Genomic DNA, 13,620 nt, shown 5'->3' with positions numbered 1-13,620 from the left:
CATTGCCAAGTTAAAGTTGCAAATTCTTGCTGAAACACTCAACTAACGTAATTTTTTTTATACCTCATTGCAGATACGCACATCTATCACCTATGTGATAAAAATATTTCACTTTGGTTTTGAGGAGGTATGGTCTATCTTTTGATTGTCTTTCCTTATCTAAGAGAAATTTTAATGTATTGAAAGGCGCATTGTACTTACGTTAGAGTTTAATAAGACTCCTACATGCATAATCGATCACGAATTTTTTAAAATCTCTTCTGAGAAAAACTAAGTATGAGAATCTGAATTTTAAAAAAATCAACCCTTTATTATTGCAGCGCCCATGATATCAAATTCCACGGCTAAGTTAAACGTCTCTATATGTACCCAATAAAACTTTTCTCCATTTTTCACGGGAAGCTTTCCATCTTTTCGCGTGTGGGCTCGACCTTGCTGTATGCATTGCCAGAGTTTGATGAATAAAAATCTTTAGTTTTTCGTATTTTTGGCTTTTATTTGATGATTTTAATCATAAATACTAATATTAACAATTACAAATATTTTATATTCATATTTCTGTGACGTAATAGATTTTATTTGATCGCAACAGAAAATAATCTAGATTGTTAGTTGACTATATAAAAAAAGTTTGCGGTTACCAAGTACTTTTTTTGTCAATTATTTTTCATTTCATAGACAGTTCGCCTGAGTGGTAATCCTAAATGTTAGACGTTGTGAGACGTATGTGGAACGTGAAACTCAAATGCCATAATGCCCTCGACCTATATTATATTCCAAGGTGAGGTAAGCTAGTCGAGTGCAAATAATTGTCAAAATATGGCAGTTTATTTCTTGATAATACATTACATTTTTGTCATGGCAGTGAAACTTGACAGGTTAGCCTACTCCTATAGCCTGTTCGTTTTTTATGCGAAAATGTAGTACAGTATACGAGTTGCGGCCTGCAGTTTGAGAAGTTATGGTTAATATTTTTCGACTTCTTGTGCATTAGCCTGTTTTATTGACAGACTGTAGTGTATGCTTAGAACTTCAGTTTTTGCCACCCCCCCCAATCACCCTCCATATTGGCTAGGTTAGGCAACAGCATGAGGTCCCAAGTTGGGAACGGTTTTTTGAGTAGGGGATTAACAGAATGCAGTAGAGAATTGCACTAACAAATCTAGTTGTATGTTAATACTGTATGTAATACTTTGTCAATTTCACACCAAAACAGAAATACCAAGGTTATGTGATAGTTCTAGCCAATTTCACACCAAAACGGAATTCTACATCACTGGTGCTTGAATTATGGAAAATTTTTAATTTTTATTGTAAAGCCCAAATATGAGCAGCAAGCATTTTGGCTTTTTCACATTGCAATTTGATGTGAATGGTCAATCACCTGTTTGCTACTCTTAAGAAGCCCTATCAGCAATGAAGCATGTAATTTTTAATTCTATGATTTATGTAATAGGTTTTTCACTTTTACCCCATCAACACTATGTGAATTCTCTCAAACAGTCATAATTTTCCAAATTGCCTCAAACAGTCATAATTTTCCAAATTGCTGTTTTCAACACGATGGCTACATTGTGAAAGTCTTGATTGGCGAGTATAATGATGTTAAGGTTATTGTAATCCCCACTTGTAAGGATTTATTCAGTTGTACAGTGCTTCACCTTCTTAATCTGAAACCAAGTGATTTTAGGCAGGAAGTCAGGGACTTGCATTGTCAGGGGACTGATGAAATAATGCATTAATTTCTCGTGGAACAGCAAAAATAAGCTAAGCAAAATCCACATCCAAAATTCTAAAGCATAGTGCAATGACCACCAGGTGGTGAATTGCAACTGTCTATTTCCAGGGCCAGGGAAAGTCTCCTTTCCAGTTAGGACTTGGTATCATAGGATACTCTATAAATTAAAATGCTCTTGGTCAGGCATGCCAGATTGGGAAATCAGCAGTGCAAATCCTAGTATTCCACAGTGTGATTAAGGCACTCTTGATTAGGTCAGGTTGAGGTGTCCAAGAGTGATGGCTCCCTAGTTAAGATTAGTACCTGGAGCCCCATGTTGATGTCATAAAGTTGGGATGTATCCTTGTATTTTGCTCAGATTTATGGAGCATTGTATTAGTTTAGTTTGTTGTGGCCAAGGCCCCTTAGTGACGTGGTAGGACCCAATTGCCCAGGTTATCGTATGGGAGCTTAGCTGAGGGTGTATCTCACTAATTACTTTGTCTCATTTGTATGCATTCTGGTATGATCCCACTAATGAACTGTGTATTTTTCCAGTTGCACATTTTGTGACGTAACCAAGTTTGATCAGTGCTGTTAGTATGATTTCCTCTGTCTTGGCACCCTCCCCACTGGTAAACCTGGTTTCTTACTTGTGGCCCCTAATAATGGTTAGATATAGATGGTAGGAGAAACAAGAAAGTGGCTTTCACCAAGAGTAATGAGCTGTAAGAAAACTGTAGATCATCTCTGAGGAAAGCAATGAATTTACCTCCATGATACTGTTGCCTACAAATTAATAAACACACTGATGTGACAAGGACAATTACAGGCATGCTATCTAACCTAACTTTCCCTAACCAAACGCAAGACTCCAGCTCCTGGCAAAAGTGAACTCCACTAGACCTCTTTAGGAGTGCACACATTCAACATATTTCTTGTATCAGATTGGTAGGCAGAGTGCCGTGATTCACTAGTAGGAGGAGGATACACTATGTTTTTAATATTTGGGTGCAGATATACCCCCCTTCTGTAACTTCAGTGAGATTTAATATTCGTGCTTGCTGCTATTGGGCAAACCCCAGTAGCTGACTCAATGTCAAAAAACAGAAGGAGTTCATATAGTGAGTTACTGTGCTGTACAACCAAAAGTGTACTTTATGGTCATTCAAAAGGTGTTGTGAATGGTTGTAAAGAGTTTTTCAAGCATACTTTTTTTTAAACTTAGCTTTACATTATTTACTACTACATTTTACACACAGGACAGCCATTATTGTACTGAATGTGTTGGATGGTAAAAACTGGAAGGAGTCAGAAAACATGAGAATAATATATATAGTATATGGAAATTTATAATTAATAAAAGATGGTTCCAATATCTTGTTAATACATCTCATATTAATAACTTCACTTTCATTCTATGAGACAAAAAAAATAAAAAACCATCCTTTGATTATTAGTCTTGTTAAATTTGATGCTGGTAAGAAACCCACCATGTCTTCAAGTACCTATAACTGGTTTCTTGTTCTAGAAGGTTGCATGTAACATAGGATAATTATTTTTTTTTTTCTAAGCTTCATATCACTCTTTTGTAACGTGACATTTTAGGCTAGGATAGGCCAGCCTGTGTATAAGAAGTAACCTGTGCAGTGTTGATTAAATTTTACTGTATGGAAATCCTCTCCAAGTGGTTGCTTGCTTCTCTGATGGTTTGGGCTAATTAGCTATCACTTTTTTATTATTAACATTGGCTGTTGGTAGGCTAATGTTGCAGAAGTTATCTAATATACAGACCTCAATTAGAGTATCTACACCACTTGAAAGAGTACTAGATTTAGTGATATAACCAGTACCTAGAGTTGAAAAAAAAAATGCTTTGTCAAGCCTTGGATGTCATGTGTCACATTAAGCTTTAAGTACTGTTGCAGAGTATAATTTAACATGATTGAGTTAGTTGTTTAAATGTGTGTAATGTTATGGTTAAGATACTGTGGTTCTTGCCCCAGTATTTCCCTGAATTGGCTTATTAGTGGTTAAATTCCATCAGTATTGGCTCCATAAACTGTGTTTACCAAAAGGTTCGCTTTAATACTTGTTATTCCAGTCTGTTGTAATTGCACAGTAGTTACATTTAAGTTTCAAACAGAACCAAAAAATTATAGCCATTTATGAGATTATGTCCAAGAATAAATGAACTTTTCTCGGTGACTTGTTTCAAATGTGTGGTTACTGAGCATTTTTATGATGTAGAAGTTATAACTTTCCTGTATTTAAATATGGATATTTTACAAAACAACCTAGTTGGAACCTTCTGTATAGATGAATCTGCAATATGGTGCACCTTAGGTAGTCTAGGATGGGTTAGGTTATGATGCATACCCATTGTCTACTCAGGGGTAAATTTGCAACAGGCTTGTTGTTAAAAAATGTACCTACTTTTGTTATTTAGTGTGATGCTCTTCCATCTTGCTATTTTATCTAACCTTTACCATTTGTCATACATTTTAGGCAAAATTATAGGGGTAGGGGATGGGGAAGGATTTCAGGAGGCAATGACTTCCCTGCCTGGTATGATATATTGCCCTACCTCAGGTTAAGGTTGGTTTAATTTGCTGCAGTTTGCCTCATAGTGATGCTCTAGTTGGTGATACCTGTACATGTATTACCGTTTCTAAATGGGTAGGGCAGGCAGGCTCTCTTCTTAATAAATCACTTATTTACATTTATCACGTGCATGGTTTCCCGCAAAAGAATTAGAAATACTGTATAAGTATTTGTTCTACTAGTCAATGTATGGCAGATTAGGTATTTTTCCTCAAAGGATCCCTTGCCTTGTCTTTGGGTCCTTGCTGTACTTCAGGCCCTTTCGCTGCTTCCGGTTTTCCTCGACTTTTACTGGTGCAGCAGAGGTCTGAAGAAGGGACATCCAGTCTCGAGTTTAAGTGATCTCCAGGATTTGTTTTGAGTGTTCCTTCTCCTGTAGAGGGAGCATTGGTCTTGTTCCTATTAGGGACCAACTGGGAGTGTTGTCATTTTAGTCATGTTTCCCTTTGGGAAGGTCTTTGAGACAGATGTCCATGGTTCCTGTTATGGGAACTGTCCCATGCTTGGTATTAATCAGTTCACTTATTGGATATTAACACTCTTCTTGTGTTACTTCTGGTGTTACATGAGGGAAGGGTTTGACCTAGGACTTTGCCCTCAGATGCTTCCAAGTGATATTCAAGTTTTACTTAAGTGGGGAAAATGTAGAGGATTTAAAATACATGTGCAATTCAATGAAATCCCAGGACATTTATTGATGCTAGAAGCTCTTTTGGTAAGACTTGAACCAGCCATTACTTTTCTTAGTGCTCTATGAACTTTAATTTACTGTAATATTTAATAAATCTTAATCATGCCCATGGCATTGTAGTCTTCACTGTAATTTTCACCTGAACAAGGAGCAGTTGGACATATATTTATTGCGTTTTGCGTTTCAGGATGCTGAATGCCATGTTCATTATTTTTTTGCATTTCAGTGACTTTGTGACTGTACTGTGGAGTAGCAGAGTTGTTTGCAGTATAGTATTTTGAAGACCAAAATCAAGACTTGAACTTTATCCTTCACCCAAAAGGAACTGGATGGAACCCCCACCTTGATAAGGAGGAATCTAATGAGAGTTCAGCTTCATTATTTGAATTCAGGGTAAGATACAGTATTGTAATAGACTTCAAGATGAGAATGACTTTGGGACAAAGTTTATATTTAATAAATTGAAAAATCTTAAGACCCCACTCGGGTATAGGGGTTGTTAGAAAAGGTATTTCAGGTTTTACCCTATCCAAGATTCAGGTGATATGAGATTGGTTATTACTTAGTTAAGTTAGTGATATCCATGTTGAAATTACAGCTTGGCAGAAATAGTTGCATGTTTTTGTAATTTATAGCTCTGTGGCTTTACAAGATGGCATATGTTTCCAATTGAGATCTTCCACCAGGCCTTCATAGTTTTAAGAGGCCTCCCAGTGAACAGCAAAAGGCAGTTTCAGTAACATTCCTGTAACATTCATGTCAAACAAGACTTTGAGTGAACCATATCAATTCTTGTCTCCTTTTCCATGAACTGCCGGTAAGTGAAACTACTACTCAAGACTTGGCTGCTTTGTATTCAGGCAGTACCTTGGAGTGGTGCTAGCTTTCCTTTTCTGACTTCAGGGACAGTGACAAAAAGGAATGTTTGCGAGTCTAGCTAGAGCTGTAGAAAACAAATCAATGACAAAATGTACAATGTCTCTACAACATTGAATGTCAGTTTTAATTTGTAGATTAACTTTAGAAGTTAGAACTTGAAAGAGTAGGGACTTTCAATGAAGATTACTTAAATACACATCCATGAATTTGTTTTTTGATATAATGATGTAGTTTTTACTGTAATTTTGACGTACAGTGTAAACCTGGAGGGTTTTTATTAACTGTAGGTTAATAGAGGTGCGGTTGGATTATTCTACAAAAAAGTAATCATTGCCTTAGAATTGGAAAAGTTTTATTTCTTCATAATATTGTAAACACTAATAATGTTTCTCTATGATGTATTTGCAGATTGTAGAGACAGTTGTCATCTTCTGATAGGTCATTCAGTTTATGAAGCACATGTCCAAACAATGGATTGTACAGGCTTTCCTTATTCAATGTCCAGTGAAGTTTTGTCTGAACATTTTGATCTTGTCCTAGGCTGTAGTCATCTTTGTGCCTAGCAGTTGGTTCAGAGATGTCACTAACTTCTATTGACTTGGTTTAGAAGTCACTGCGTATCTAGATTGATTACATTCATATGCTTTAATACGTATCGGTATGCTCTTCTACCGTACCCTCTTTACATGATACGACAAAGTAGCCATATTGAAGCAATTGGTGGTTCTCTTGAGCATATGGTAGACTTTACAGGCAAGAATAGGGAGCACAGCACCCCTGCCCAATTTGGGCTTTTCAGTAGACGTAGAGAAGGAATAGTGTAGGGGTTTTCCTGCATAACATTTGGATTTTCCTCAAAAGTCTGCTTGCTCCACCTTACCTACTCTTCAGAGAGGCTTTTCATATCTTTTCACTTTTTACTTACCTTTGAACTTGACCTTTTCAGGAAGGACTGAGGTAACGTTGGTGTTACCTCGTAATCAACAAATTTCTTCAGAATCAAGGTTAGATACCAAAGTGTTAGTCGTACCCTTTTAGGAAAGGGGATATTGACATATACATTTAGTTTCATACTCGGTTTAGGATTACTTTTATAAATTTCTTAACCTTGTTGAAGGATCATTTTTCAACCTAGTAATGGTTATTTTTCTAGCATTCCTTCCTTTTCCCTTAATTTGTTTTCTTGGGTCAATTCTGTATTTGGTTTTCTTATATCTAAATTTAGTGACTTCGGAATTCTCAAGTAATCTAGATAAATAAGGATTATTCCTGCAGGATTTCCCCCTACATTTGCATCCAGATCTTGTCACCTAAGTAATGCTTTATCATTGGGGTAGGGGCTTGCCTTTCATCTACACATGGACGAAGCACCTATATAAAAAATGATCTGGAAAAGTAACAATTGACCCCTTGTGGCTTTTGGGCTTGTGTTAGCCTTTTACACATGACCGAAAGGCAGCATGAGTTGATCCTAAGCTCTTTGTTATTCACAAATTCTTCTTTAGGTGGAACATATACTCAATGTTTTCATCCTATACTCTCACCAAATAACCCATTACAGGGCAAGCGCAGGAAACACAAGTAGTTTATTTATTCCAGGCAATTTTGTATCTTAAGGCTCTTTTACAAGTACTTCACATTGGATTATTTAAAAGTCACTTAGCTGTTGGTCCCCTTCTGTGGACCATTAATCTGGTAGATGGTTGCTTTGCAGCAACACATTACCAAGAAGCACCCATTTAAGAGTGGTTATGGGTCTTCATACTGACTTCCACTGTATTAGTATCCCTGTCCAGCTTTTTAAATGTCTACCTTGCTCCTGTTTTTACAACTAAGAACACTTCATGATGTGAACCCTGATCCTTGAGGTGAGCTCTTGTATAGGCTTTTGATGATTGATTTGGAGGGTTAGGCTAAACACTTGAACCAGCCATGGTTATTCAGAAGTTGCATAAGCTTGTGGAACACCGTATCTTCATAAAATTCTCGGTTTGTATTAATTGTATTATAATCCAGTGAGTCTGGAATGATAGGTCACAAAGCCCAGCACTGAGGTACTTAGTGCCATTGAGTGCTTAAGACAGTGAAAAGAGGGAGCTAGACTGGTTGGACAGCAAGATAGAGGTCCATAAACTAAGATGAATTTCATGGCTTTAGAGGTGAAACTTGGGGAAAACTCTACAGTTGTGCTAAGATGTAATGTTGGTTGGTTAGCCAAGGTAGAAGAGGATGGAGCAGGATTGGAGTTGAAGTAAAAGGCTGTAAGCTGGGTATAGTCAAGTCTGAAGGGAGACTATGAATACCCTTTAGTAATGCATAGTCTCCACATGAGGTTAACTGACAGCATTATTCCTAGTGGTTATTAATACATTAAGTGCATTCAAGGCAGGGCAGTATATTTATAAAACAATATTTTTTTATTAAATTTATCTTGAACTTAGCTTTACTCATGTTATTGGACCTTATTGTATTTTCTATTTGGGTTGCATAATGGGAGCAAAACAGCTCATATTTTTGTAATTTTCTGAAATTTTACCTAACTTTTGCAATAAATATTATTTAATATCTCAGATCTGCAGGGTATTGCGAACTGTACCTTTATTGGATAATTTATTTGTGCACTTTAAACATTGTTTTTTGTCAACAGTACAATTTCACAGTGTTCATATTTTCAGATTTTTGTCAGCAGTACAATTGTTTTTTGTCAACAGTACAATTTCAGTGTTCATATTTTCAGTTGTCCATTTGTTCTGAATTGCATTTCAGTTGTCCAGTTGTTCTGAATTGCATGGAAGTGTATGTTTTAATACATTATGCTAATTATATTGTGACAATTTTATAGCTGAAATTCACTTAAGGCTGTTGTTTGCCTGAAATTTATTCTCCATGGTTACATGGGAAGATTGGTTTCTTTTACAGCAGATAGAAGTAAAGCATTACATACACCTGTTACACGTACTTCACACTCTTACTCAAAGTTTTTGGAAAGTGATGTATAGACCAGTGAGAGAATTCTTAATGGGTAGAAGTGTATTAGACTCCCATGATATTGATTAGATTTGCATCTTATAAATTTGACTAAGCTAGTGTTACTTCATGCAAATGTAAATACATGGGTAATTGTAAAGTAAGGAAATTTAGTTTTCATCGAGTCAGTGTGCAAAATTGTGTACTAAACAGGTAGGTTGTTTCGAATTGTGGGAACTGTATTTGAAATACTGTAATGATGTTTTACACCATTTTAGTAAGGAATATTATATTACAGATGTGTGATAAAGAGAGAGCTTCCAGCTTATTTTTCTGTAACAATGGGGAATATAAAGTTATCAAAATCTACTATTGTACTGTCATATGACAGCAGTGCATGAGGAGACATCATAGTGATCCATAATTTGTTGCTAGTGTTGTCTAGAAGAAAAAATTAATTTTAACCTCAAGCAGATCTCATTTAAATCATTTCAATTTTGTCAACATGACAAGGTAATGACCCTTCATTAGAAATTCTTGAGGATTCTGAGTGTTATGACTGCTGTCCTTATCAGTAGTGGACAGTGGTATTCAGTTTTGTTTCTGAATACAAACCATGCTTTACTGTTTGGGTAACATTTTTACATGCTTTATAGCTTGGGTAACTTTCCAGATTTTTACATGCTTTATAGTTTTGTCAACTTTCCAGATTTTTACTTACTCTTGTTCATTTTGCAGATGCTGATTGGCTAAAGGAAGGTATTTCACCTCCACATTCTCAAGGAAAAATGCTCATTTTGCAGATATGTGGCTGAAATATTCAGCCACATAAGAAAGAAAGAAAAAAAAAATGCTCATTTTGTGGATGCTGATTAGCGAAGGAAGATACTTCAGCTGCGTGTTTTCAAGAAAAATGCTCGATTGGCTGAAGAAAGGTACTTCAGCTGCATATTTTCAAGAAAAAAATGCTTATTTTGTGGATGCTGAAGGAAGAAGATATTTCGAAATAACTGCAAGTTTTCAAGAAATGCTCATTTTGCAGGTGCTAATTAGTTGAAGGAAAAAAAAATTTACTAGTGTGCCAATTATGCCAATATAAGCTGCAATAATGAATAAAAAAAAATTCATTGTTCATATAGGTTTTATTACCTATTTTAATTAAAGTGTATGTACTACATAGTGTTTACTATTGGACAATCAACAGTAATTTAAAATCACTGATTCCTACATGGAATCGAAATGTCTTACAGCATAATTTTGATTTAGGGACAGAAATGAATTACCAACAATTTTTTTAGGAATGTTCCTTGTAAATTAACTTACAGCTCTGCTACTTTACTTTTTAAGCAGTATTACAGCTAGTGCTACCACGAATTTCATCTTAAGTATTGTCACAGTGGTTCCACAAAATTCTCTATAGTCCCTATCAGGGAAAACATATTCAAGTGAACCTCATCAATGATAAAATTTAGATGACCTTTCTGGTGGGCCGTGATGTTAAATAAAACACTGATGCCATCAGTGTTTTATGTATCAGTCCCCAACAAAGAAAATTACCTAAAATGCCTGATGTGGTTTCACAAGGATATTTCTTTCCAGAAGAAGGTCTACAAAGAGATTATTGTAAAACTACTTTGATACTTAGGATGACACTCTTGGCGGGCCTTACTGTAATACTGCTTGAATGAATGTAGAAAGGCTGAATTTAAAGTTTGTAACTGAATTATGCTAGACATGCAATAACGTACTTAAGACGACTCTCTTAGCAGGCCTTACTGTAAAACTGCTTGAATGAATGAAGAAGGGCTGAATTTAAGTTTGTAACTGAATTATGCTAGACATACAATGATTAATATTATAGTCACCAGCAATAAATGAAACATGCCTTGCTCTCAGCTGGGTCCATAAATACTGTCATGCAGCACAAGCCATTAGAGCTCCTCACTGGTTTGTATAAAAACAGTGTCTTCCACCATTCCTTGTGGTGACAAATGCTAGAAGTTTGAAGTTGAAGTATGACTGCAACTCTCAATGTAAGTGGGTGGAAAACAAAAGTCAGTTGCCCTACAGCCAATTAATACCAAGGTAAATGCTGAATGATCAGAGGTGGTGTAACTCGCAGGCTGAAAATAAAAATGCTTTTGTTAACATATCTAGTTAGCATGATGATAATCTACTTTTTTATGGTTTGGATATACTGGTGGTTTTACTTCAAAGCTATCATGTTTAAAATGTTAAACTAAAAATTACCATGATGCAGTTCTATATATAACCTAAACAAAATCTTTCTTCATACCCACATTACTCGGAATGGTGGATACAAACATGAAAGGAAATCAATCAGCATAATCTTGGAAATTATATTATGCAAATTACTCAAGACAACACCTAAGTTGGTATGTAGGAACCAAGTTGGTTGAAATATAGGACAGCAAACCAATACTGAATTCTGCCTAAAAGGATTAAACTTCAAATTCATTTTTAAAAATTTTTCAATACAAGCCTACTCTTCCAAAAAAGTCAATACACATTTCACTGCATATATAAATACTCTATTCACAATCACAAACCCACCTGCTTCTCAAGGGATGGGAGGCAGGCAATTTATTGGGGTTTTATAAATTTATTTTAGTTTATTACTCACACCCCACTAAATTTTAGTCTAAATAGCTGCTGCTAACTGCACAAAAGGTGGGACTTTTAATGGAATCCGTGTTATCTTGCCCCAGCTGTTCATGATGGTATATATATCTTCCATGCTGCCAAAGTTCTGCAACTAGTTATTTTAAAGCATAGCAAAAACATACTCAAGGGAAGCCCAGAGAATTACCTCAATGCCCAACATATTTTCAGGTTAATCTATAGCAGATACCATTCAGCTGCAAATAAATGATTCTGCTTGCCAAATTTACTGTACCACCATTTCTCATGGTACAAACTTTGGGATGGTCTTGCCACAAGTGAATACTAAAAATATGAAGAATGATCAATGAATGATTTAAGAGTGAAAATAGCAATTTAACACTAGGTGTGGAGAAAACATGGCTGTGATTAAGTCAGCAAAGACAGAAGTGATAAAGTTTGTCACTAGGGGACCTCGGGGAACTGTATGCTCAAGCACCAACGTACCAGGGAGTGTGTGATATTTCATACATATGCAAATATGCTAAGTAAACGTAATGACTTTATGATGGAAAAATAACTAGAAACCAATAGGGTGAAAAAGCTGAAACAAATTAAATATAGAAACATAAGAAAATTACAGTGTTAAATCAATCGAGGCATACTTAACAAAGGCTGCTGTAATCAAAGTTGACAGCAAGGGAAAAAGATGACAAAGGAAGACAAAATTGAAAGAATAACGGGGCAACCTAAACTTGAATTAAAAACAACTGCAAGGGAACCTGTACCCACATTTGTATGGGGCCAAGAGCACAACCACGAGTCTACCCACATGGTGCATTGCAACAAGTGTAGACAAGGGGTACATTCTTGCGGTCAGTTTCGCGTAGTAGCTTGCAATGTAAGCATCTCATTGATATTTGTGCTTAATTGTGAAAGTTATCAAGTTTTGATAATTAACCATGCCTCACAGCAAGTCAACTGATCCTTCAAAAGCCAAGTTCAGTGGGTGATTGCCATTGAAATGAAGAAGGAAATTATCAAAAAACACAAAAGAGGTGTTTGTGTCGCCGACCTTGTAGCACATACGATAAGAGTTTGTCAGTCATATGCACCATCCTCAAAAAAAAATAAAATAAAAAAAAACTGCAGTGCTTACAAGGTATCTATATTATTTCCAAAAGACGATTACCTGTAGTGGATGAAGTGGAAAGGCTCTTATTAATCTGGGTGAATGAGAGGGAAGTTGCTGGTAATTGCAAACTGAAAGCAATAATATGCAGTGATACTGTAAATAGTTATCCTGAGGGCAGTGCTGATCGGGAGTTTAGGTCCAGTACTGCAGAGGATGGTTTCGAGGCTTTAAAAAACAAAGTGGCATTCATGGTGTTATTAGGTATGGCGCAGCAGCAAGTCCCAAGATTAAGGCTGCCGAGGATTATGTGGAAAATTTTGAACAGATCTTATCTCAACTCCAATTTTGTCCAAACCAGGTTTTCAACTGCGATGAGACTGGTTTGTTCTGGAAGAAAATGCTGAGGAGGGCATACATTACTAAAGAAAAAAAAGCAAACCAGGACACAAGCCTATGAAAGACAGCCTCACCTCATTGCTTTGTGTGAATACCAGTGGTGATTTTAAGGTTAAGCCTATGCTAGTTTGCCACTCCCAAATTCCTGGCACTTTCACTAAACAGAAAGTGGTAAAAGAAAATTTGGGAGTGTTTTGGGAAAACAATTAAAAAAAAAAAGCCTGGGTTAACAGTGAGAATTTTGTCTGATGGCTTCGTGTGGTATTCTGCCCAAATGTTAAAAAATATATACAAGAAAATAACCTTCCTCTAAAGGCACTCCTTGTGTTATACAATGCCCCTGGTCACCCTCATGACCTTCAGGATGCGTTGGAAGACTTTCCATGGTTGACTGTAGAATTTTTACTACCCAACACCACTTCCATTCTCCAACCCATGAACCAGCAGGTCATTGCTAATTTTAAAATATTTACCAAGGTCTTGTTCCAAAAATGATTTGAGGTCACTAATGAAACTAAATTAACCCTCACAGACTTTTGAAAAATCACTATAACATCTTCACTGCAGTGGGTCTCATAGTGAGAGCCTGGGATGGTGCTACGGAAAGAA

At 36.2% G+C, this 13,620-nt stretch overlaps 2 long non-coding RNA genes across 10 annotated transcripts in view; one reads left to right on the top strand and one right to left on the bottom strand.

The window, feature by feature from the left end:
* The first annotated feature begins 647 nt into the window (after nucleotides 1–647).
* Nucleotides 648–11,113, top strand: LOC136845087 (uncharacterized). The gene is made up of 3 exons (XR_010855062.1): nucleotides 648–781; nucleotides 5,239–5,405; nucleotides 9,597–11,113. It is a non-coding gene; the product is annotated as an uncharacterized lncRNA (long non-coding RNA).
* The window catches only part of LOC136845092 (uncharacterized), a 35,255-nt gene continuing 31,620 nt past the window's right edge, over nucleotides 9,986–13,620 (bottom strand). For all 9 annotated transcript variants that reach the window (XR_010855066.1, XR_010855067.1, XR_010855072.1 and 6 more), the window contains one exon: nucleotides 9,986–10,981. This is a non-coding gene — a long non-coding RNA (uncharacterized lncRNA). The remainder of the gene's footprint in view (nucleotides 10,982–13,620) is intronic.

The sequence above is a fragment of the Macrobrachium rosenbergii genome, chromosome 2, assembly GCF_040412425.1.
Source record: "Macrobrachium rosenbergii isolate ZJJX-2024 chromosome 2, ASM4041242v1, whole genome shotgun sequence".
Classification (NCBI taxonomy): Eukaryota; Metazoa; Arthropoda; class Malacostraca; order Decapoda; family Palaemonidae; genus Macrobrachium; species Macrobrachium rosenbergii.
This window is presented reverse-complemented; position numbering and strand designations above follow the sequence as displayed.